The 23356-nt window shown below is 46.4% G+C and overlaps 1 long non-coding RNA gene and 2 other non-coding genes across 3 annotated transcripts; 2 read left to right on the top strand and 1 right to left on the bottom strand.

Moving 5' to 3' along the window:
• Window positions 1-5602, top strand: LOC133057221 (uncharacterized). The gene is made up of 3 exons (XR_009692984.1): window positions 1-119; window positions 2761-2848; window positions 4962-5602. It is a non-coding gene; the product is annotated as an uncharacterized LOC133057221 (long non-coding RNA).
• A 10575-nt stretch (window positions 5603-16177) lies between these two features.
• TRNAG-CCC (transfer RNA glycine (anticodon CCC)) lies at window positions 16178-16250 on the bottom strand. Its single transcript has one exon. It is a non-coding gene; the product is annotated as a tRNA-Gly (tRNA).
• Window positions 16251-22752: 6502 nt separating this feature from the next.
• Window positions 22753-22860, top strand: LOC133058073 (U6 spliceosomal RNA). The gene has a single exon (XR_009693197.1). It is a non-coding gene; the product is annotated as a U6 spliceosomal RNA (small nuclear RNA).
• Window positions 22861-23356: the final 496 nt, after the last annotated feature.

Genomic DNA, 23356 nt, shown 5'->3' with positions numbered 1-23356 from the left:
TTTGCTGTCAGTTTCATGAAGATCACAACAATGGAGATTGAGGAGGACAAGAGCTCCCCCTGTCTGGGTGCTGGGTGCCTCTGGTGTGGACAAGAACAAGAACAGCTCCTCTGAACAGGGTGAGTGGGGCCTGGGGGAGGGCCAGACTTGGGGGTCAGCATAAAGGTGGGGTGAGAGGAGCAACCAGAGAACAGGGTGAGGATGCAGGGAGGGAACATCCCATAACGGGAGGGGGGGATGCTCAGGCCAGTGGTTCACAAGGAAGGACGACAGGAAAAGAGGGCTTTGGAGAAACGAGATGACCCAAGGGACCTTCACCTTGGGCATGACTAAGGGTTTTACTTTTGAAGTCAAACATTTATATAACGTTTGCCATGTGCCAAGTCCTCTTCTGAGCACTCTGTCAGTCGTGAACTCATAATCCTTGTAAGAATCTTATGAGATGGGGTAGTCCTAGCTCCATCTTACAGAGACTCGGGAAAGTTGCTGAAGCTCATATCACTGATGAGTAGAAGAGCAGGAATTTGAACTGAAATGGTCTGGTTGCAGGGTTCAGAGTTCTTAGTCGGCACCTGTGGGCAAGATGGGATTGATTGATGTTATCTGACACAAATGGGTCTCAGCTGTGTCTAGACAAGAGAAGGGGTCCAGGTGGACCAGAAGTTTGAGCTGTGATCTGGCTTGACTGTGCTTCTGAGCACGTCTGGTCCAGTTAAGAGAACACACATTAAATGAAGTGGTTTCCATAGACTGGAAATTATAGCAGTGGAGGATTTTGATGCGGTTACCTGGCCTCCCCAGAAGAGTCAGTGGGGTCTGAATTGATTGTGTTACTTTTGGAAACAGAAAGAACTTGACTCAAACAAACCTTGATTCCAACTCACAACTTCATTGTGTGACCCTGAGCAAGTTGCTTCACCCATCAAGTTGGAAACCCATTGGTTTTCTCCCAGCAAAATGGGGACCATCACACTTACCTTATCAAGTGATTAAAAATGCACCTGTAAAAGGAAAGAAGCTGGCAGACTGAGTATATGACAGTTGAGGGTGTTTGGGGTTTGTTTGTTTGTTTTTTAACTATTCATAATCCTCAGATCACTCACCCTGGAAGAAGTTAGGGGCCTCCTCTCATTTTGAAGCTTTGAGAGCCCAGCTCACCTGGTCAGCCTCGTGGAGACACTCAAGGGATCACAGGCCCCTGGACTTGACACCAGGAGATCTGACTGTTCTGGAAAGAGTGCGGGAGGGCACGTGGGTCTAGAGCGTAGGTTTCCCTGAGTTTGTCCAGGCCTCAGTGCTGTCGATCAGCTTCTTCAGTTGCCCACCCCTACTGCCGGCTTCTTGGCTGAGGATTCCGGAGTTGGGCAAAGAAGCCCATACAAACCCCAAACCCGCCAAATCCCTTAATCTACCAGAGCTCTTTGAAGGGGTGAAAACCGCCTGTGGATAAGGGGAACCAGCAGATGTAATTTATTCTCATTTGCAAAAAAAAGCTTTTGACAGGTCCCACCCTGAATGCTATTACAATGAAGAAAATGGGTCACCGTCCGGGGAAGCTTTGTCAAGGGTGGAAGTCTGGCCGTGAAGGAAGGAAACAAAGGGTGCACATGAAAGAATGGTTCTCTGGGGAGGGGGAAAATTATGGGGAACCTCTGGACCCAGAGCTGGTGCTCAGCTCACTGAATACCCACACACAGTCTGAAGGAGGGGATCCCCTCACAGGTAGAGGTGACACTCAAGCAACATAAGGCAGAAGAAGGTAAACTGGAGGATCTTTAGAAGTTGTCTGAATGGCTCATGGGACACAGGTTCAGCAGAAGGTGATGTGTTGGGGACAAAATCATCTGAAGGACTTGTTTAAAGGGTGAAAGATTATCAAATGCACTTGAAAAATACTATTTTCGGACTGTAGTACAAACTCCTTCCTTAAGATAAGTACTCCATGGAGGTGCTATTGGCATTTGGGGCCAGACAGTTCTTCTCTGGGCAGAGCAGTCCTGTGTCCACTACAGGATGTCAGTGTCCCTGACTCCTGTCTACTAAAAGCTTCTAGGTCCCACTCCCCACATACGCACGTCACTGTGACAACTGACAAATGGGTCCTCTCATTTATAAGTCCCCCTAGAAGAGCCCCCACTCCAATCCCATCTTAGCTCAGGGTCTTCCTAAGGCCAAAAAGGTAAGAGAACTGGAAATAAAAACAGAATGCATTTGGGTTTAGGATCTTCTTCTGGGAAGTTCTAGTCATCACATCTCAAAATGATTGCGATAAGTGCTAGAAACACAAATAAAGCAGAGGAAGGGGGCACAGTGCCAGGAGAGGAGGTGGATTTTAGACAAGATACTTGGGGTGGGAGAGGCTCTGAGAGGGATCCAGTAGAGCTAAGTGAAGAAGGGAGCTGGGGGGATATGCTGGTGGCAGGGGGACAGTGGGAGTGTGCATTCCAGTGGAAGGAAATGGCAAGTGCAAAGGTCCTGAGGCAGAGCTTGACTTGTGTAAGGAACACGAGCAAGGGGCTTGGTGAGCAAGATGGGAGTGCTGGGAGGTGAGCTCAAAGAAGTCGCCATGCAGGCCAGAAAACACAGGGCTTTGCAGATTTTGAGAAGGAATTTGAGCACTCAGTGATGAATTCTGGGTACCTCCAAGGCTTTGGAGGCTCTTCCCATGGCTCTTCATATCATAATGCTTCCCTGACTAATCCATCAACTTCTCGAGAGAGGAATTGGGTCTTTACTGTTTGAATCCCCATGGTTTAACAGATTGCCTGGCACAGGATGGGAATGTACTACAAACTCACTAAAATCAATCAAAGCCCAACATTATGGACAAGCGATGTCACCAACTGAGGTAGGTTGAAAAATGTTCTCCACCCCCACCCTCAGAGATATCTGTGTTAATTCCTGGAACCTGTGAATGTTACCTTATGTGGCAGAAAATGAGTTTCAGCAGATGTGATGAAGGTAAAGGATCCTGGGATGGGAAGATCATCCTGGATTATCTGAGTGGGCCCTAAATGCCATCATGTGTCCTTATAAGAGGGAGGGTGGGGGAGATCCAACAAAATAGAAAAGGGAAGGCAAAGACAGAGGCAGGAATCAGTGATGTGGCCACAAGCCAAGGAATATTGGCAGGTACCAGAAGCTGAAAGAGACAAGGAACTGATTCTCCTCCAGAGCCTCTGTAGAAAGCACAGCCCTTGGTTTTAGTCCAGTGACACCAATTTCAAATTTCTGGCCTCCAGAATTGCGAGAAAATAAATTGCTGTTGTTTTAAGCCTCCAAATTTGTGGGAATTTGGTACAGTAGCCATCAGAACTAATACACCACCAAATAGTAGAAATGCCAGGGTTCAGGAGGTCCCTTGCAAATCTTATGAGGCAAGCTTGGGGTAAATGAAAGGAACAAAAAGAGGGAGCATTAACACTCTGGCTTTGGAATGTTTCCGAAGTCTTCCTTTGGGTCTTCTTATGGGCTGTGTGGCCATGTCCCCCTGTTCCTTACTTCCTATAATGCTGAGTTCAGGGCCTCCAACATTAGCTTGCCAGGTGCCTGCCAGATGCTCCCTCTTTCTGGAGGCCAGGGTCTCAGCATCCTTTACGATTCAAAACACAGTTCAGAAACAAGTTAATAGTCTCCTGGGCCTTTGAGAGAAAAGTCACCATGATATCCAGGGATTTCAGTTTGCATGGAGGCCAGAATTCTTCACTTAGAAGTGTTTATGAGGTCAGGCATCTTCTGTTCTTCCAGGGCCACAGAGAATCACAGATCAAGACCCTAGGGGAATAGGTGACTGGGGGACAGTGACAGGCTGAAAAGTGACTGCTGATGGGAGTATCCATTCCAGCCACCACCCAGGGATCAGGGCAGGTCTTGCAACCACCCAGCTTTCCAAGGGCATTACTGTCTGAGAACCCAAAGGAGCTAGGAAAGTATAGGAGCAGCCCTTAGTGAGCATCCATTGAGTCAGGGCTCCCCTTTAACAATGAGGAGCCTGAGGCAGGGAGGCTGAGTGAATTGCCCAGAAGCTGATGTTCTGGGAGATGGCTTCAGAATGACTCCTTGGAATGACTGTGGGTCACCCATTCAACCACACCTAGGGAATACCTGCTATATTCAATTCTGCTAAATTAGGTGGAGGAAAAAAATCATGATTCTGGAGGGGCAAATGATTACATAAAAAGTTTCTATGCTTCAAAAAGTAAGCTTCAGTTAACTGCAAAAATCAATTATGTGGAACACCTTATGTTCCCCAAATGTCAGTAAAATGAGGTATTACGGGTCTACACATCACATGAGGAGAAGACTTAGGGGACCAATTCCAAGAGGTGGTGCGAGATGAAAACAGCCATGGACCATTGACTCCAAATAGATTGAATAAATGCGTGGATAATAAGGTATTAAGGGAAAGTAGGAGTGGGGGGGAGGGGAACCTCTCCCTCACTGATGCTACCATCAGGCAGGGGGTACCACTGTGCTAGCCCCCCCAGAATGATGCCAGAAACTAGTCACAAGGCTGAATGGATGTGACCTAGCCTAGGGAGCTACCTCTTTGTCTCTGGCTGAGCACCCTGTTTATGGGGCCTCCCAGGGGTCCCAGGTCTCTGGGACTGGAGGGACCTGGGACACCTGGGTTTGCCAGGAGCTGCCTGGGTGGGCGGCAGGATAGTACAGGCCTGGATCATGCTCCAGGCATACACACTTCCTTGTCTTCACACCTCTGCGACCGTGGGTACCAAGGACTGAATGACTGTGTCCCTCCCCCAAATTCATTTGAAGAGCCAATCCCCAACACAGTAGTATTTGGAGCTGGGGCCTTTGTGAGTGACTAACACAACACTAGGTCTTGAAGGTGGAGCCCTCGTGATAGGATTAGTGCCCTTATAAAGGAGACATGAAACTAATAGAATGTGACATATTCATTATATCTAAATTTTTAAAATTAAATTAATTGTTTTTTAAAGACACATGACAAACAAGACCTTTCTCTCTACCATATGAGGACACAGCCGTCTGCAAACCAGGAAGAGAGCTGTCACCAGTTACCAAATCAGCCAGCACCTTTATCTTGGACTTCCCAGCCTCCAGAACCATGAGAAATGAACATCTGTTGCCCCAGTTGTCCAGTCTATGGTGTTCTGTTAGAGCGGCCTGGACTGACAGTGGGCAAATCATTTCACCTCTCTGAGCATCAGCTTCGTCTTCTGAAAAATGTGGATGGTATTATCATTTGTCCCCTTCCTTTTTTCCTTCCTCCCTCCCTTCCTTCCATAGATATCAGGAGTATAGAGTAAAAAAAAGGCATGTACAAAAGATCCTGAGATGTCCGAAGTCTGAAGCCCTAAAGAAATATAACTTTAATAATGTCATGTGGAACCAGCTAACCCAGTGCCTCTACCATCACCATGGTTACCACAAGGATGCTACCCTCTTGAGAGGATGACAAACTGCCCCAGGCAACAGAAACTCATATACAGGACAGTGCCCTTAGCACTGCAGAAAGACTGGACTTTGGTGTTAATAATGCATGTCAATAATCCTATCCTAATTACCAATTAATAGTCATAATAAGTCAACAAGCATGAATAATAAGTAAATCAAAAGTATCCGATTCAGCTTGGCGTCAAGGTAGATCTGTCAAGAGTGGAGCCTCAGAGCAGCAACCACAGTCGTAAACACAACCATAATCACAGCCACAGCCGGAATCACAATCGCAACCATCGTCACAACTGCAGTCATAATCAAGATCATCACGGCAGCTCACACTTACAGAATGCTGCACTCACTGCCAGGCCTGGTCTGGGAATGGGTCTGCTGGATTTCAGCCAGGAAGCTTGTTGAGGCAAGGGCAGTGGTGGAGAGGCTGGAAGGGAATTTGTGAGAACTTTCTCTTCTTGGAGAAGAGAGGCAGGGGGAGGGTAAGGCAGACCTTAAGCCCCATGACTGGGGGCAGCATCATTCTTGCTCACTAGTATTTGCCCAACACCCAGCACAGAGCTTGGCACATATTAGGCACTCAAAAAAATGTTTACTAGGGACTTCCCTGGAGGTCCAGTGGGTAAGACACCATGCTTCCACTGCAGGGGGCACAGGTTCAATTCCTTGTTGGGAAACTAAGATCCCACATGCCATGTGGGATGGCATGGCCAAAAAACAGAAAAAACAACAAAAGCAAACAAAAAAAAATTTTTTATAATGTTTTCTAAATGAACAGCAAGGGGCCTGGCCAGGATGTCCCTAGGGAAGGAGCAGAGGTTTCCTGGTGTCCAGGAGCACATCTGGGCTTGAGGTTAGTGAATCAAATTCTGTTTCCCTGGGTCTTTGATTCCCAGTAACTTCACGTACTTGAAGACCATTCACGCTGTAGGTCACATTGGCCTTGCTTGGAGAACTGGATAATCCTGGCATCATCAACATCTCCTAACCTATGACACAGGCACACATGTACACACACATGTCTCCAGGCTGCAGAGTGGAAGCCTGCCCTTGTCAGCAGGAGCCAAGGACCCTCCCTGGGCTGGGTGCGCTCACCCCAGATCCAAAGGGCTCAGGAGGCGGCTGCCTTCTGCCTGGGCCCCCTCCACTAGGATCTGATTTTCTCATCATCTGGATAGTCTCAGCAACTTACAGCAAAGGGATGAACCAGCCTGACCTTTCTGGAGGTTTGTTTAAAGCAGAACAATGTTTGTCTTGTCCAAACACTATGAATTACTCCAGAGAATCCTGCCCAGTTTTACAATCCGCAGCTACAAACGGCTTACATAAATAGGGACTCGTCCCCTCCCCGTCCCCGCTCTGTTCCTAACAGCTTCTCCCCACATCCCAGCTTCCCTCCACTCTTCCAGGCCTCCCCCTGTGCCCCCTCACCCTTGCTCTCTTCTGAGCCCCACCCTGGTGAAGGGCAGGTGTCTGTGGTTCCAGGCGATGGCTCGCACCTGGGTTATTGCTGGCACAGATCCCGCCGGTGGGCTGCTCTCCCCGGCGTGGGCCAGGTTTGCCTGGCTCGCAGGGAGGGGAGGTGGGGGCGCCCTCTGGGCACATTTGTACTGTCTGTGTGGGGCCTGCAGTGCACAGAGTTAGGTCCAGCTGGGAAAGTGTGTTGGGAAGAGGAGGCCCCTAGGTTTGGGGGCAAAACACCCAGTCACCCTGCAACCCACTTGGACCATTCCTTGTCTGACAGGATGCTCGGTACCCCCACAGCTGCTGCTTCATAGGCTGCACATTCAGGGGATCTGAGGTTTCTTCTTAGAAGGGCACCCCACCCACTGCGGGCCTCCAGTGGTGGTGGGTAACAGTAAATGTCGTTCTGCCCATCGAATACGGGCCACAAAAAGCAAGAAGGGCCATGCTCCCACTAGGGAAGGGACTGCTGGGGAAAGAGTTCAGTTTGGGCTGGGCTTCCCTAAGTATAGTTTCAGTCCCACAAGCATTGAAAGGCTTTGGGGAGCTTGTTTAAAATGTAGATTTCTGGGGACTTCCCTGGTGGTACTGTGGCTAAAACGCTGCCTTCCCAATGCAGGGGACCAGGGTTTGATCCCTGGGCAGGAAACTAGACCCCACATGCCATAACCAAGAGTTTGCATGTTGCAACTAAAGATCCTTTGAGCCACAACTGGAAAGAAAAAAAAAAAAAAAAAAAGATTTCTGGGCCCTTCCCCGGCCTGGAGAAGCCTGGAGGGTTGAGGGGAGGAGATGACGTTCAGGTCTGAGATTCACCTTCCCTGCATGAAATCCTCTCCAGGCAAGTCCCCGGATTAACTAGCTGGATGACACGCGCCAGCCAACCACTTTGAGTCTCAGTTTCCTCATCTGTACAAAGCCCGGAGAATCTTTAAAAGGCCCCTTCCAGTTCTTAGAATGTGGTTTCAAGGAGAACTGGGTACCAGAACCCAGAAGCAGCAAGGCTGGATGGAAGCAGCAGGAGAAAAAAATCAAGGGAGTCCTTAAACTCCGAGGAGAGGTGTTGGTGAAGACTTAGGGAGTTGCCGGGGAGGGTGCTGCTGGTTGGGGGTGTGAGTGGTATGTGGACTCCTTCCACCGAGGGCCCCACGCTTGGAGCCAAGTGTGACCTCATTTCATCCTTGTTTTGCAGGCAAGGAAACAGACTCAGAAGGGAGGAGGGACTTCTGCTCGGAAGTTGGTGAGTGGCGGGGATTCCATCACCCACACACCCTGGAACACCCATCTGGCCATTCCAGAAACGCCCCTTCCAGCCAGCTAGTTCCCTTGTTCCAGCCTCTCTGCGGAGCACGGGTGTGTGTGTGTGTGTGTGTGTGTGTGTGTGTGTGTGTGATTTAATCGCTCAGTCGTGTCAGACTCTGTGACCCCATTGACTGTAGCCCACCAGGCTCCTCTGTCCAGGGAATTCTCCAGGCAAGAATAGGGTAGTGGCCTGCCATTTCCCTCTCCAGGGGATCTTCCCCACCCAGAGATCCAACCCAGGTCTCCTGCATTATAGGCAGATTCTTTACCGTCTGAGCCACCAGGGAAGCCTATCGCATCTTAGGGATAGAGCTCCTTCTCTTCCCCCAACGGGAGGGTGCCACTGGGCGGGAGGGCCCTGGGCCAAATCTGTCCCACGAAGTGGATGCTCGGTGAGCCTCCACGGCAGGAAAATCAAGTGCCTGGAGCTTCACCCTGGAGAGAGCCAAGCCGGTCTTACCCACCCCCAAGCTCCGCAGCCGGGCTGGGGGCGCCCTCGGGGCGAGGTCGTCCGGGTTAGGGCAGCGGCTGCAGCGCGCGATCCTCCTTCGCCCGAGGACAGGGAGCGCTGCCAAGGAGAGGCCCCAGCTCTCAGAGCCCTCAGACCGTTCGTGCCCAACACTCGGGGCGACCCGAGGTCAGAAGATAAAGCCGCCGCCACTCTCTCCACTGATGCTCCGGGGTACACCCTGAGCTGGCAGGAATGGCGAGCCGGAGGCCGCGAAAGGCACGCTGTCACCTCCCCAGCCGCGCTGCTGGCAAAGACCTGGTGTCGCGGGAACTCGGGATCGAACGTCTGGTGCGGGTCGGGACAGTATCAGCGCGTCCTGCCTCTACGATCTCTGAGTGTGCACTGGGATCGCATTTCCACTTTGGAGATCCAGAAGCTTACCGAGCGACCGCGGGCAGCCGCGCGCGGCTTGCACTCCCCAGCCCAGCTCCAAAGTCCGCGCCTCGGATTAGCTGCGCCTCCTTTCCAGTTCAGCATTTGATTTTCTAATCAAGCTCTTTGTCCCCTGCGGCCTGAACCCGAGCCCCCTGCTTCCCCATTTCCCCTCGGGCCCCGCCTGGGTCTCGCTCTCGCCCGACTTTCCCGTCGAAGGCAGTCGAGTGAGTGATTCGGGAGCCGAGGCCGAGGCCGGCGGGTCCGCGGCGCGGGCCGGACTGTATGGAAATGGCCCGAGGAGCCGGCGGGCGCGGCGGCGATTTATTCTGGGAGTGACAGCCCCTTTGAGCGCTCAGCGAATGGCATTTTCTGTCTGTGAAAGCCTTTCTTCCCACCTCTGTTCAGATTAGCCCGGGGGATGAATGCGCCCATTATCCAGCCCGCTGACCATTCTGAAACGCCAAATTAATTACTAAGCACTGAATCAGGCGCCGGGGCCGGGGCACCGGGAGGTGTGAAAATAGCGAGCGACTGGAGCTGGGGAAGGCGAGGGGCGCAGCGCCGAGAGGCCGGGCGGGGTGGCCTGGGGCGCGGGCGCGGGCGCGGCGGGTCTGGGGGCGGGCTTGGCCGGCCGCCGAGCGCGACCTGCCGGCGTGACCGGGCGCGACCGCGGGGCGAGCGGGCTGCCGGGGCCCCGAGCGGGCGGCAAGGCGCGGAGCCGGGTGGCGGCTCCCGCGGGTTGGGCTAGCCGGGGGTGCGGGCCGGAGCACGCCAAGTGCGCGGGGCGCGGGGCCGAGGCTGGAGCGTGCGCGGGGCGCCGGTGCCTCCCGGGCATCACCGCCCGGGACAGCTGCCCCCAGACGGCCCCAGTCCGCGGGCGCCCCGCCGTCCCCTCCCAGGCGCTCGCCGCTCCAGCTGCCCTCCGAGGCCTTCAAACTTGCGCGCCACCCGGCCATCACGACCCCCGGCTCGAGCTCCCTGACAGCGGGGCCGCCCGGAGGCCGCCTCCCCGGGCCCGGATTCCGGCTCGGCGGACCGCACTTACCTCCCGAGGCGCCGGGCGGGAGAGGGAGGCGAGCTCTCGGCGGCTCCCGCTGGAGTGCGCTGGGCGCAGGGAGCGCGCGCCTTTAAGACTCTTCCCCGAGACTCCGCCAGGTGGTGTCAGGCCGGCCGGGCCCTCTCGGCTCGGCACCCCCGCGGCCACCCGGCTCCCCAGCCCGCCCCGGGCGGAACCCGGCCGCTCGCTCCCCCCTCGGCGCCCCGCCGAGCCCGCGCCAGCGGAGTGGAGCCCGAAGCTCGAGGGGACAGGATGGGCGGTGATTTGGGGACACACGGATGCTCAAGAGGAAGGCATCCATCCTACCCACTCTAGCTTAGGCGGATGGAGGAATTTCTCTTTGGCCGGATGCTGGGGGGTGGGGAAAGAGGCGAGGATCGAGAAGTCTAGTCCGAGGACGTGGGGTTCGGTCCTCACTGTCATCACCCCGGGACGCGCCTGAAGTCCGCGCTAAACTGGTCCTCTCGTCCTTGATCCAAGATGGCGAGTGACACGCCTCCCCCAGTCACCGCTGACATGACCGAAGCGTTAGAGAACTGTCGCCACTTAAAACTGGGGCTATAGGAGATTCACACTTCCGAAACAAAAGTTTTAGTGGGCCCATGGGAAGGTTGAAGTAACTCCACCTTGGACAGGCGAGAAGCCGGCGTCGGCCTGGGATGCGCAAAGAGCACCCCTCTCTCCTGATGCCCCCTAGGAGCCCAGGGGGGAGAGCTCGCGAGCCGCCGGCACCTGGGGACCCTCCGCAAAGCTCACCGCCGGCCGCAGCGCACACGTTTGCAGGCATAAACTGTGATTCTAGCTTCAGGCCATTATTAAAATTTTATATGTGTCTTCTCCTTCAAAAATAATTTTTTTACATTTGTTGACATTTCAAACTGCACTAATAGTTCACTCAGTTTTTCTGTCTTCATCGTTCACTGCTATTTCTTTTATATAAACGTCTTCCTCATCCCCGAGTTCCTTATTTTGAGTAATCTCTCACATAACTGAAACTTACTTTTGAGTAACGGGGGGAGGGGGCGGGGGAGGGCATGTGGGTGGTGGACTTTTTTAGTCTGTTTATGTCAACAGATGTCTCAACTTCTACAGACACTAGTCGGATATAGGATCCTATAGGATATAGGCTCCATACTTTATTTACACTTATGACACTGCAAGATAGGGATGTCTTAGCATAAAGCAGGGAGGCAGGTGGAAAGTACTTACTCTGATCTGTGACCCATGATATGGGGGAATCCATGAAGTGACTCTTTGTGACTATTATTGATTCATCCATCTTCTGATTTTTATAATCACAGAAATTTCTCCCAGGTTCTAGAGAATAACATCATTTGAAGTCTTTCATCTTTTGGGGGCCATCTGGCTTCAGTGTACTTTGTTAAAAGAAAAAAATACATGTGTTTTGTTACTGCCTCCTTTACTAATTGTCACCCAGGGCTAGTCCCATCTCTCTTCACATTCAGTGCTTCTCCCATAAAAATGAACAAATTGGGCTGCCTGACTGCTGTGGTCCTATCTAGCATCAATGGTCTGGGAGCCTAAAAAGCAATGACCCAGCCTAGGGAAAGACCACTTCACACCAACTAGGATGCTATAATAGAAAAGACAGACAATTACAAGTGTGGGTGAGGGTGTGGAGAAATTGGAACCCTCCTGCGTACCTGGTGGGAATGGGGGAAAAAAAAAAAAGGTATGGCCACTAGAAAAGACTGGCAGTTCCTCAAAAGGTTAAACATACAATTTTCCCAGGATCCAGCAATTCAACTCCTAGGTATATACTCAAGAGAAAGGAAAACATATGTCCATACAAAAATACCTGTACACAAATATTCATCATAGCACTAATCACAGTAGCCTCAAAGTGGAAACATCCCACATGGCCATCAATCAATGACTCAACAAATAAAATCTGGCATATCCAAATAATACAATATCATTCAGCCATAAAAAGAATGAAGTACTAATACACGCTATGACATGGATGAATCTTGAAGACACTATGTCAAGTGAAAGAAACGAGTCACCAAAAGTCCTATATTGTATGGTTCCATTTACTATGAAATGTCTTTAGAATAGGCAAATCCATAAAAGGCAGAAAATAGATTCTTGGTTGCCTAGGGCTGGGGCTGGAGGGAGTGCGGAATGAGTGCTAAAGGGAGTGGGCTTTCTTTTAGGGGTGATCAAAACTGATTGTGGTATGTGTGTGCTCAGTCGTTCACTCATGCCCGACTCTCTCTTTGCAACCCCATGGACTGTATAGCCTGCCAGGCTCCTGTGTTCATAGGATCCATCTCCTGTGTTGGCAGGCAGATTTTTTACCACTGAGCCACCTGGGAAGCCAAAATATATAGAGAAATACTACATTCTGTGTGCGTGCTCATGCTCAGTCGACTCCATGAACTGTCGCCCTCTGGGCTTCTCTGTCAATTGAATTTTCCAGGCAAGAATGCTGGAGTGAGTTGCCATTTCCTACTCCAGGTGATCTTTCCAGTCCAGGGATCGAACCTGCATCTCTTTCATCTCCTGCATTAGCTAGAGGATTCTTTTACCACTGGGCCACCTGGGAATCCCTATTGGGTTACACAACTCTGTGAGTATACTAAAAGCATTGTATTGTACACTTTAAGAGGATGAATTGTATGGTATGTGAATTGTGTCTCAATACAGATATTAAAAAATATTTACCATGTCTGTGTTCTCACAAAGTCACAGGATAACTGGGGGATTAGCCAGTTCAGGACCCTATGACCTGCCCAAGGAATCAAGTGCCCTCCTCACACTTACGCACAAAGGTTTCCATGGCCCATACAAAAGCAAGACTTTTCTGGATCTTGTTGTTCAGTCGCTAAATCACACCCGACTCTTTTCTGCATCTTACCATATCCTAATACTTAGGTGTAAACTTTCTATTCTTCTTCCTCTCTGTTGGAAATCCTCCAACTGGCTGCAGGTAGCCCTGCAGACTCAGTAATCTGACTCTCAGAACAGGGTCTCACAAGATAGCAGCCACTTGCAAGACTATAGCACAGTTATTAAGAGTAGCAACCATGGAGCCAGACCTCCAGAGTTCAAATCCCAGACCTGTCTCTCACTAGCTACCTGACATGGTCCAGTCACTTACTTTCTCTTTTCCTCATTTCCCCATGTGCAAAATGAGGATAACAGTGCCTGTTTCATAGAGATTATGTCAGGAGTAAATGAGTTAATATACCTAAAATGATAGCATCTGGTGGTCTATCCTAAGTGTTGCTGTGCTGTGCTGGGCAAGTCGCTCAGTCGCGTCAGACTCTGTGCCGCCCCATGGACTGCAGCCCACCAGACTCTTCTGTCCATGGGATTCTCCAGGCAAGAGTACTGGAGGGGGTTGCCATGCCCTCCTCCAGAGGATCTTCTTAAGTGTTAGCTGATGGTACTCCTCAGAGATGCAGGTTAAAGCACAGACCTGCTACTTTCCCATGTCCCACTAGGTGGCGCAATGACACCACTTTGGGTAATGAAAATGCCCCCCCCCCCCCCCCACCCCGGGTCCCTTGCACAGTTAACTCTGGACTTTGATAAACCATGCAAATAGTGTTAACTTTGCATAAAGAGTGTCACAGTGGTTCCACCTGTGAACTACATGCAGTAATACCACCTACGGTGCGGCAAATTTCTCTCACCGGGGCCATTCACTGGGAAAAAAGTTCTCTCCAATCCGGAGAAACTAGTATATATGTACAAATAACATGCATGGTCTAAGTAAAATGTTAGCTCCGCTACCAGCTCAGGTGCAGCCACCCAACCAAGGTTGTGAGGCCTTTGTGTATGTAACACACATGATTTCTCCCTGTATCAATACAATGTCCTGGTGGTAATATTAGGAAGAAATCAAGAGTTATGCAAAGTAAAATAACTGCATTTCAATATGCAAATACTATGAACACAATTACCAAGATGACCCTGAGAACAATGATCACTGGTAGGTGTCTTGTACCTCTGGGGGTTCAAACACCTTGAGTGATGTTGCCCTGGGCAACATGATTTTCCAAAGTGTTACCAATTTTTGGTCAAGTTGCCTTCCTGGAAAACGCTAGCATGTGTTAAGACTGTGAATCAATCAAAACAAAACAAATGCTTTGTGTTCACAGACAAAATCAAATCAGGCTCCAGGCATAGAGGGTTTCTCATCATTATGAACATCCAGTGGGACATTTAAAAGTTGTAGAGGAAGCTGTGTTGTAGCATCCCCTATACGCAGTGCAGACATCTGGCACCTCTGGTTTCTGACTGCTAAAATAGTAGTAGTGGCCCCAACAGCGTGGCAGCCAAGACTACTTCACCACAGATTTTCAGTTGAACAATAGCATCTCTGCTGAGAGCCCCTGGTCCAGGGTCAAAATGGCTTTGGGCATTTCCAGCAAAGCTGGCACTCAATCCGCTTTGGACTCAACTTGTAAAAGGCATGGCTTTTCTCTAGTCTACACAAATACGCTTGTCTGGGACCAGAGCCGGGACTCGAAGGGGGTTCCAGAGAGAGGGAGGCTGTGGCTTTCCTCTAAGTGTCTCCTTTCTTTGTCCAGGAAGAGGAGGCCAGAGGAGGCAGGCTGGTCTCACCTGCCAATCTTGGGCACAACCCAGTGGTCTGTTTGAGACTTTTCCTAAAACCCAGCTGGGAAGTAAATCAGCACAGACATAATCCTGATTTTAGCCACAGGGGCCAGGGCCTCTGAGCAAACCCCTGGCTTATGAGAATTTCCTGCTGTACATTTGCTTGGCATGTCAATCTCAAAGCTATTCTTGCTCTGCTTTCTCAAGGATGGGGCCAGCAGGTCCAGGGCTCCTGGGGACAAGGTTTTGACATACTGGCATGTACAGACTTGCTCACTGGCTCCATTAATTATGTCCACCTCCACCTGCTATGGGGCATTTTCCGGTCCTTGCATCTGGTCCCTCCTTTCTCTCAGCAGTTATGGGACCAGTTCCCCGCTCCCCGCCCCAACTTTCAGCTTGCTTGTCTTGAGAAGCAGGTATGACACGACCCCCCCTCCACACACACACACACACACACACCCCCGCTGGTATTCCTGGAATTCAGCTGGTTTAGTAAAGCAAGACTGGATCTCTCCTGAGCAGGGCAGCTGCGTCTTTCTGTACACATTCCATCACTGCTGCCAATTGATGTCTCGGGGCCAGCTGGTCATCTACGACCCAGGTTTTGACGCCTCAAGAATTCCCTCCCAGACTCTCTGGTCTAAAAAGGGCAGCTGAAGGGCCCAGGAGCCTTCCTGTCATCAGACAAAAGGGTCAGAAGCCTGTGACTCTGTGCATTTCTGTCCTGCCGACAACAGTCCAGATGGTTCCTCGCCGAGGCATCCATGCACCTGCAGTTGTGGGCCTACGCGGTGCATCCAGTGACCAGACATTCAGGGACTGCCTCTGGTACCCCAGGTGCTCCAGGCACACTGGGGACCTGGCAGGCACAGTGCCTGTTCTCCTAGGATGGACAGCCTATGGGAACAAGATAGTCACTCAGTAAACAATAATACAGACATGTGATTGCAGCTAAGATGAGCAGTACAAGGAATACAAAAGCAAAGAAGTATCTACAAAGGCTGTGGTGAAACAGGGGGCTAGAGCATCCCAGAGGAGGCAACATTATGTTGAAACCTGAGAGGACTGGTCTAGTGATTAAGAATCCACCTGCCAGCACAGAGGACTGGGGTTCGATCCCAGTGGTGGGAACAGCTTGGAGTGGTCAGAAAATCATAACAATAGTCAACATTTATGGATCATTCACCATGTGCCCAGCCTGTTCTACTGTCAGCCCCATTTCACAAAGGAGGACACCGAGGCACAGAGAGGTTAAATAATTATCCTAAAGTTCCCCAGCTACAAAGTGGCAGAGCCAGCTTTTGGACTCAGGTCAACCTACACAGGAGACGGTATCCTTTTTTATTCTTTAAAATGTTCGTTCATTTGGCTGAGTTAGGTCATAGTTTCAGCATGCACAATCTTAGATCTTCCTTTCTTTAGCTGCAGCACGTGGGATCTATTTCCCTGACCAGGGATCAAACCTGGGCCCCCCGCGTTGGGAGCACAGAGTCTTAGCCACTGGACCACCAGGGAAGTCCCCCTATGGGTTGTTTTAGGTCCTGCTGACCTGGAGTCAGGACTATCATTACAGCCAAGGACCTAGACCTGGGTAACCTTGAATAGCCCCCACTGTGTTGGCAAAGCCCTCCAAGTGCTGGTTGGTAGGTGGTTCATGACCAGGAAGCCTCCGTGTCTGTCACAGACAATTACACCAAGAATTATACCTCCACTGTCAACAGAGCATGCCTGTGAGGGTTTGGAGGTAGGTGGGAAGTGAGCAGAAGACGGTCTGAAGCTGTGAGGTCTGAGGCTGGCCCGTGAAAAGGACAGGAGACAGTTGTGGGTACTTTACTCTGCCTCAGCTAGAGGCATAAACTCCTCTTTCTAAAATACCAGCACCCCCTAGTGGGAGTAAGTCTCCATTCACAATGAGTGTTTTTAACCGGGCGTTGCTGCATTTAGAAGGGAAGAACACACATCTCACTCACAGCACCAACTGAAACGGAGCATCTCCTTCAATAGCGGATGTATGTAATACACCACAGGGGTGCCAATGAACAGGACCTGTGATTTTATCACCAATACATTAATGGGTCTTTTTATATCACATTACAGTTGTTGCAGATAACCTGAAATATCGTTTCCATTTATCACTACTTTGAAATTATGCCCCTTTTATCTCTTCCCCTGGAGCATGTTATTTAGCACATTAATAAAGAAGCACATATGTTAGCAGATTTCCAATTTGTTTTTATTTGTATTAAAGCTGTAAAACAATGTAATTATTTCCTTTTGAGTCTTATGTTTTTTATTTTAGGCATTGAAAGCACTATCTTGAAATGGGGTCCATAGGCTTCACTGGGAGGCAAAAAGGGTCCACTTTTTTGCAGATTATATTCCATTATAGGTTATTACAAGATATTGGTTACAATTCCCTGTGCTGTACATTATATCCTTGTAGCTCATCTATACCTGATCCTTTTTGTGAATCCAGATGTTTTTATTCCAAATTTATTGCTCTTGGTAACGTCCCACAACTCATTAACTACTCTTTCAAAAGCAGCATTATTAAGATAAAGTTCACATGCTAGACAACTCACCTATGTAAAGTATACAATTAAATGGTTTTCTGTATATTCAGAGTGGGGCAACCATGACTAAAATAGACATTTTCACCACTCCCATCAGCAATCACTCTCCATTTTCCCTTCCCCTTTTCCTTCTCAGCATCCAATCAAAAAATTACACATCTCACCCTTAAGTAACCCACCAATTTACTATTTTCTGTCTCTGTGAATTTGCCTGTTCTGACTCTTTTTCATATAAATAGGATTACACAATACAGGGTCCTCTGTAAATGGTTTCTTTCACTTAGAACAAAGTTTTCTAGGTTCATCTATGTTGTCGCTTGTGCCTGATTTCAAAGAGGATGCCAGGGACTTCCCTGTTGGTCCAGTGGCTAAGAAAGACGTGGCACTCTCAATGCAAGTGGTCCAGGTTCGATCCCTGGTCAGGGAACTATATCCAATGTGCTGCAACCCACAGCTGGCACAGCCAAATAAATAAATAAATAAAATGATAAAGAGGATACCTTCAATAATTCCTTATTAAAACTATTTGTGCACTCCAGTATTTTTGCCTGGAAAATTCCATGGACAGAGGAGCCTGGTGGGCTACAGTCCATGGGGTTGCAGAGTCAGACACGACTGAACACACACACACCTTGCCCCCACCCCCATCTACTTTTATTCCTGATCAGACTCTTAGCCTCTGCAGGGACTACTCTTGGAACCTCATCCTCAGGTTCTTCAGGTCTGCCTTGGAGGTGTTGCTGGTGCCCACTTGGGAACCTGGATGCCGCTGCTTCACTGGGCTCTCCTGGCAGGGCACAGGGAAGCAGCAGGTGGCCGCGCACTCGGTTTGCTCCTGGACTGGCTCCCATGTGATTACCACATCTTCTCCATGTCACCTTCAGTGTGGAAGCCTCCTCAGCCCTTCCTCTAAGCTGAGGTTCACCTCTCTGAAAGAGGAGCTTGGGCATTGCTGAGCTATGTTGATCTCTGCAAAAGCAAGATGCATTTTCTCCTGAGGTCTGTGGCAGTCAGCTCCCAAATGAAGCTTATTTAATAAAGGAATTAGTTCCAATTGAATTCTCAAAAAAAAAAAAAAAAACTATTTGTGTATTATAGGTATTTGATAGAGATCCTATTTCAGGTTAAGGAAGTTTCTATTCCCAGTTTTCTGAGAGGTTTTTTAATTTGTTCATAAATTTGAGAATTTTACCAAATGCCTTCTCAGCATCCAATCAGATAATTGTACAATGTTTCTCCTTTTACACTGCTTATATGATGAAGGACACCACAGAATTTCTAGTGTCAAATTACCCTTACATTCCTGGGATGAACCCAAGTGGCCGTAATACTTATTTTCACCCTCTTAATACTTCTGCATCTAGAGTCACAAACAAGTTTGGCCTATAGTTTTCCTTTTTTCTACTATCTTTATTAAGTTTGGATATCAGGGTCATGGTGGCCTCATAAAATGACTTGGGGACTCTTTTTTTCTTTTTTTTCAGTCAACTGAAACAGTTAGTACATGATTGGAATGAACTCTTCCTTGGAAGTTTGCTAGAATTCATCTGTAAAATGGCCTGCATTTGGGATTGCCTTTGTGAAAAGATTTTAAATTACTGCTTCAATGTTTTAATAAGTTTTGGAATCATAGGCATTCTATTTCTTCTTGAGTTAGTTTTATTGTTATTTTTTCTGGGAAAAAAATTCCTATTTCATCTAAGTTTTAAAATGCATTCACATGAAGGTACAGAACAATTGTATTATAATTTCATAACCTTCACTGTATCTATAGCTACATCTCCTTTTACATTCCTATTATTATTTACTTGTGTTTTCTATTTCTCATCTATCTTGCCAGATATGTGTTTGCCTTTCCAAAGGACCGTCTTTCGGTTTATTTGGTTCTCTCTGATTTGTATTTGAATTTGGCTTTTATTTATAAAAGCCCTTTTGCAGGGCAGGGTGGGAACTTACTCTGTTATCCTTTGTCTAACTTCTTAGAAACTCAGCTAATTAATTTCAGCCTTTCTTGTTTCCAGATTAGTATTTAAGAGGCCATATATTTCCTTCTATTTGCCACTTTTATTTTATCTCACAAGTTTTGAAATGTAATATTATTATAATTCAGTTCTAAATATTAAAAAAAACTTCCCATTGTGATTTTTTTTTTTTTCTGACCAAGAGTCTATTCAGAAACATCAAGGTTTATGGTAATTTTAAACTATTTGTTGACATCTAATTTAATGGCAGTGCGGTCTGGGAAAGTGGTCTGCATGACATCAGTTCTTTGAAATTTGTGAAGACTTGCTTTGTGGTCTTGCAAGTGATGACTCTGGTCATGGCTGCATGTGTGCTTGAGAAGAATGTGAATTTTAAATTATTGAGTGCAAGGTTCCATGTTCATCAAATACAGCTTGGTTTTGATCAAATCTTCTACAGTTATTACATTTTACCGTTTGAAGTAGTAATAACTCTGGGAGGCTTGTTGGAATTTCTCACAATGATGGTGCCTTTCTCAATTTCTCCATGTCCTCCAATTCATTACTGCTTTATACATATTTTAGATTTTTAAGATTAGCTTTGTACAGGCTTATATATATTTTTTACCAATGTATCACTCTAATAATGCCTATTTTAATCTGAATTTAAGACAACTAACCACCTTTATTTTAGTTACGATTTGCTTTTTTTTCCCATCCTTTTACTTTCAACTTTGGTGTCTTAATACCTCAGATATTATTATAGGCTACAAGTAACTGGATTTCATTTTCTCTAATCCAACAATCTCTATTAATAATCACATTATTTCACTTACCTTCATTATGATTATTGGTATCTTTTGGCTTGTTTCTACCACTTTATCTTGGTTTCTATTTGTCTCACTTTTTCTGTGTTTTTCCCCCTTTCTTGCTGTTTCTTGTTTGTTTGTTTTTTGTAGTGTGTGTTTTATATTTTATATGCTTGTTCATTTGGGAGATTTCACTTCATTGGTCTTTAGTCTGGCTTTGTATTTAAATTGTTTGCTGTTAGATTTTATCCAGTATTTCTGCACTATCAAAAAAGGGAGGGACAATTTCCTTTATCAGTAGTATGTATGCACACACACACACTTTCTCTTTCTCTCATAAACAAAAATTTTTGTGAAGCCAATTCCCAGAAATGTAATCTCTAGCTCAAAAGGTTATGCACTATTTTGAAACTATTCAACTTTTAATAGTATTATATAAAAATATTCCATGACGTGAAAGTGTTCTTGAAATATTATTTAATTGTTCACAATATTTCACTATTGTAAAATTAACCATATTTGAAAACTAATTCTCTATTTTTAAACACTAGTTTTGCTTATAATTTATCACTGCTTATACTTATAAGCAAACTGATGACTAATATTCTTGGGCATATTTAATTACTGAATTAATTCAGAATTACTGCATACTCTTTAGAGTACATGTACTTTTGCAACCTCATGAACTGTAGCCCACCAGGCTCCTCTGTTTATGGAATTTTCCAAGCAAGAATACTGGAGTAGATAGCCATTCCCTTCTCCAGGGGATCTTCCCGACCCAGGGAATGAACCTGGATCTGCATTGCAGGCAGATACTTTACCATCTGAAACACCAGGAAGCCCATATGTTTCCATACACAATACCAAACATATACTTACAGTCAGAGTTTATGAGAATTTGGGGTCTCCAAACGTTTGAAAATTCTGGGTAATATAATTTCTCTTATCTTTGCCTGGCTGTCAGATGGACGTTTATATCTCACTGTTTAAATTTACATTTTTTCCTTATAAAGTTAAACATTTCTCACATGCTTATGGCTACTTGTATATCTTTGGTGAACTGTCTAATCTGCTAAGACCACTTTTATTTGGGATATGTACTTTCTTATGTAAAAAATGTATTTTACATTAAGGATGGCATGCTTAATACTCACTGCAAACATTTTGCCTTAGCATACCATTTCCCTTCTCATTTAATGTTTATGTGATTTTTCATGGACAGAAGTTATTTTACTTTTCTATACACAAATCAGTCTTTTCCTTCATAATTTCTGATTTTGGCCTCACACTTTAAAAGGCCAGCTACAATTCCAATGTTATATACACATTTCCTTTTTTGCTTCTGCACTTCCCTTATTTTAACTTGTATGTATGAATCTATAATTAGTCAGGATTAGGGGTGGGATATAAGATTTGAGGTAGAAACCACACTTGGTTTCTTTCTCCTAGTGGCTGTCCTAGCCTATTTGTTGGATGATCGATCCTATCTTCTTCATCATATAATAAATTCCTTCAGATACTTATGTTTGTTTCTGACTGATCAACTTAGCCCCATTGATCTTTTTATAAACTGCAAGCAACTGGATTTCATTTTTTCCAATCCAACAGTCTCTATTAATAGTCACATTGTTTTCACTTACATTCATTATGATTGTTGGTATCTTTTGGCTTGTTTCTACCATTTTAGCTTGGTTTCTATTTGTCTCATTTTTTCTGTTTCTTTTTTCCTCTTTCTTGCTGTTTTTGTTTTTTGTAGTGTGTGTTTTATTTATTTATTTTCTTTGCATGTTTATCAGTCTGGGAGATTTCATTTTATTGGTTTTTAGTTTGGCTTTGTATTTAAATTGTTTGCTGTTATATTTTATCCAATATTTCCACATTATTAAAAAGAAAGGGACTATTTCCTTTATCAGTACCATCTGCCATTTTTATCTGGAAGGCTATGTATGTATGTATACTCTCTCTCTCACACATACTGTACAAGAATTTTTGTGAAAACCCTAACCAATATTTTGTGACAACCTATGTGAGAAAAGAATCTGAAAAAGAATGAATATATGAGTATGTATAACTGAATCACTTTGCTGCACGCCTGAAACTAACATTATAAATCAACTATATCCAATAAAATTGAAATTAAAAAAATAATTTTTATGAGACAAAGTCCCAGAAATGTAATGTTTTCACTCTGTGGTACATGGAACATTTTCATATGTCAGATGGAAACTTCTACCTCATCACTAAACTTTTTTTTTCTAATGGCTAAACTTTTGAGAGAGTTTCTTGGCTATTCTCACATAATTATTTTTCATGATGAAATGTGAAGTCATTTTGTCAATCTCCTTCTCCTCTTCCTACCAGAAGCCTTCTTTGGCTTTTGATTGAAACTATATCACATTTACATACTCCACTGCTAAGAATGGATATTTTTTATAATATCACTTTTCAATCCCAGAACATAAAAGTGTTTTTCTATTAAGCAAGGCTTCTTTTGTATCCCATAATAAAGTTTATCATTTAAAAAAATAACAGCTTTTGTTCACTTGAAACTATCACAACATTGTTAATTGGCTATACCTCAATACAAAATAAAAAGTTAAAAAAAAATAGAAATGACCAAAAAAATAAAAAATGACCACTTTATTGAGACATGGTTCACATTCACCATTTTAAACTGCTCGCTTCGGCAGCACATATACTAAAATTGGAACGATAACAGAGAAGATTAGCATGGCCCCTGCGCAAGGATGACACGCAAACTCGTGAAGCGTTCCATATTTAAAAAAAAATAAATAAAGTGAATGGCGGGACTTCCCTGGTGGTCCAGTGGTTAAGAATCCACCTCGCAATGCAAAGAATGTGGGTCAGATTCCTGGTCAGGAAACTAAGAGCCCACATGCCATGGAGCAACTACGCTCGAGTGCCACAACAAAAATCCAGTATGCTCAATTAAGACCTGACAGAGCCAAATAAAAAAAAAAAATAGTTAAAATAAATAAATAAATAAATAAAGTGAATGGCTTTTAGTATATGCAGAATTGTGCAATCATCATTACAGTCAGTTTTTTTAGAATTTAAAAAATATTTATTTACTTATTTATTTAGGCTGTGCCAGGTCTTAGTTGCAGCATGTGGGCTCTAGTTCCCTGACCAGGGATTGAACCTCGGGCCCCCTGCATTCAGACTGGAGTCTTAGCCACTGGACCACCAGGGAACTCCCTGCAGTCAATTTTTAAACATTTTTTTCCCCACCACAACAAAGAAATCCCATGCCCATT

Source organism: Dama dama, chromosome 5, assembly GCF_033118175.1.
Source record: "Dama dama isolate Ldn47 chromosome 5, ASM3311817v1, whole genome shotgun sequence".
Lineage (NCBI taxonomy): Eukaryota > Metazoa > Chordata > Mammalia > Artiodactyla > Cervidae > Dama > Dama dama.
The sequence above is the reverse complement of the archived record's forward strand: the minus strand, read 5'-3'. Positions and strand labels throughout refer to the sequence as shown.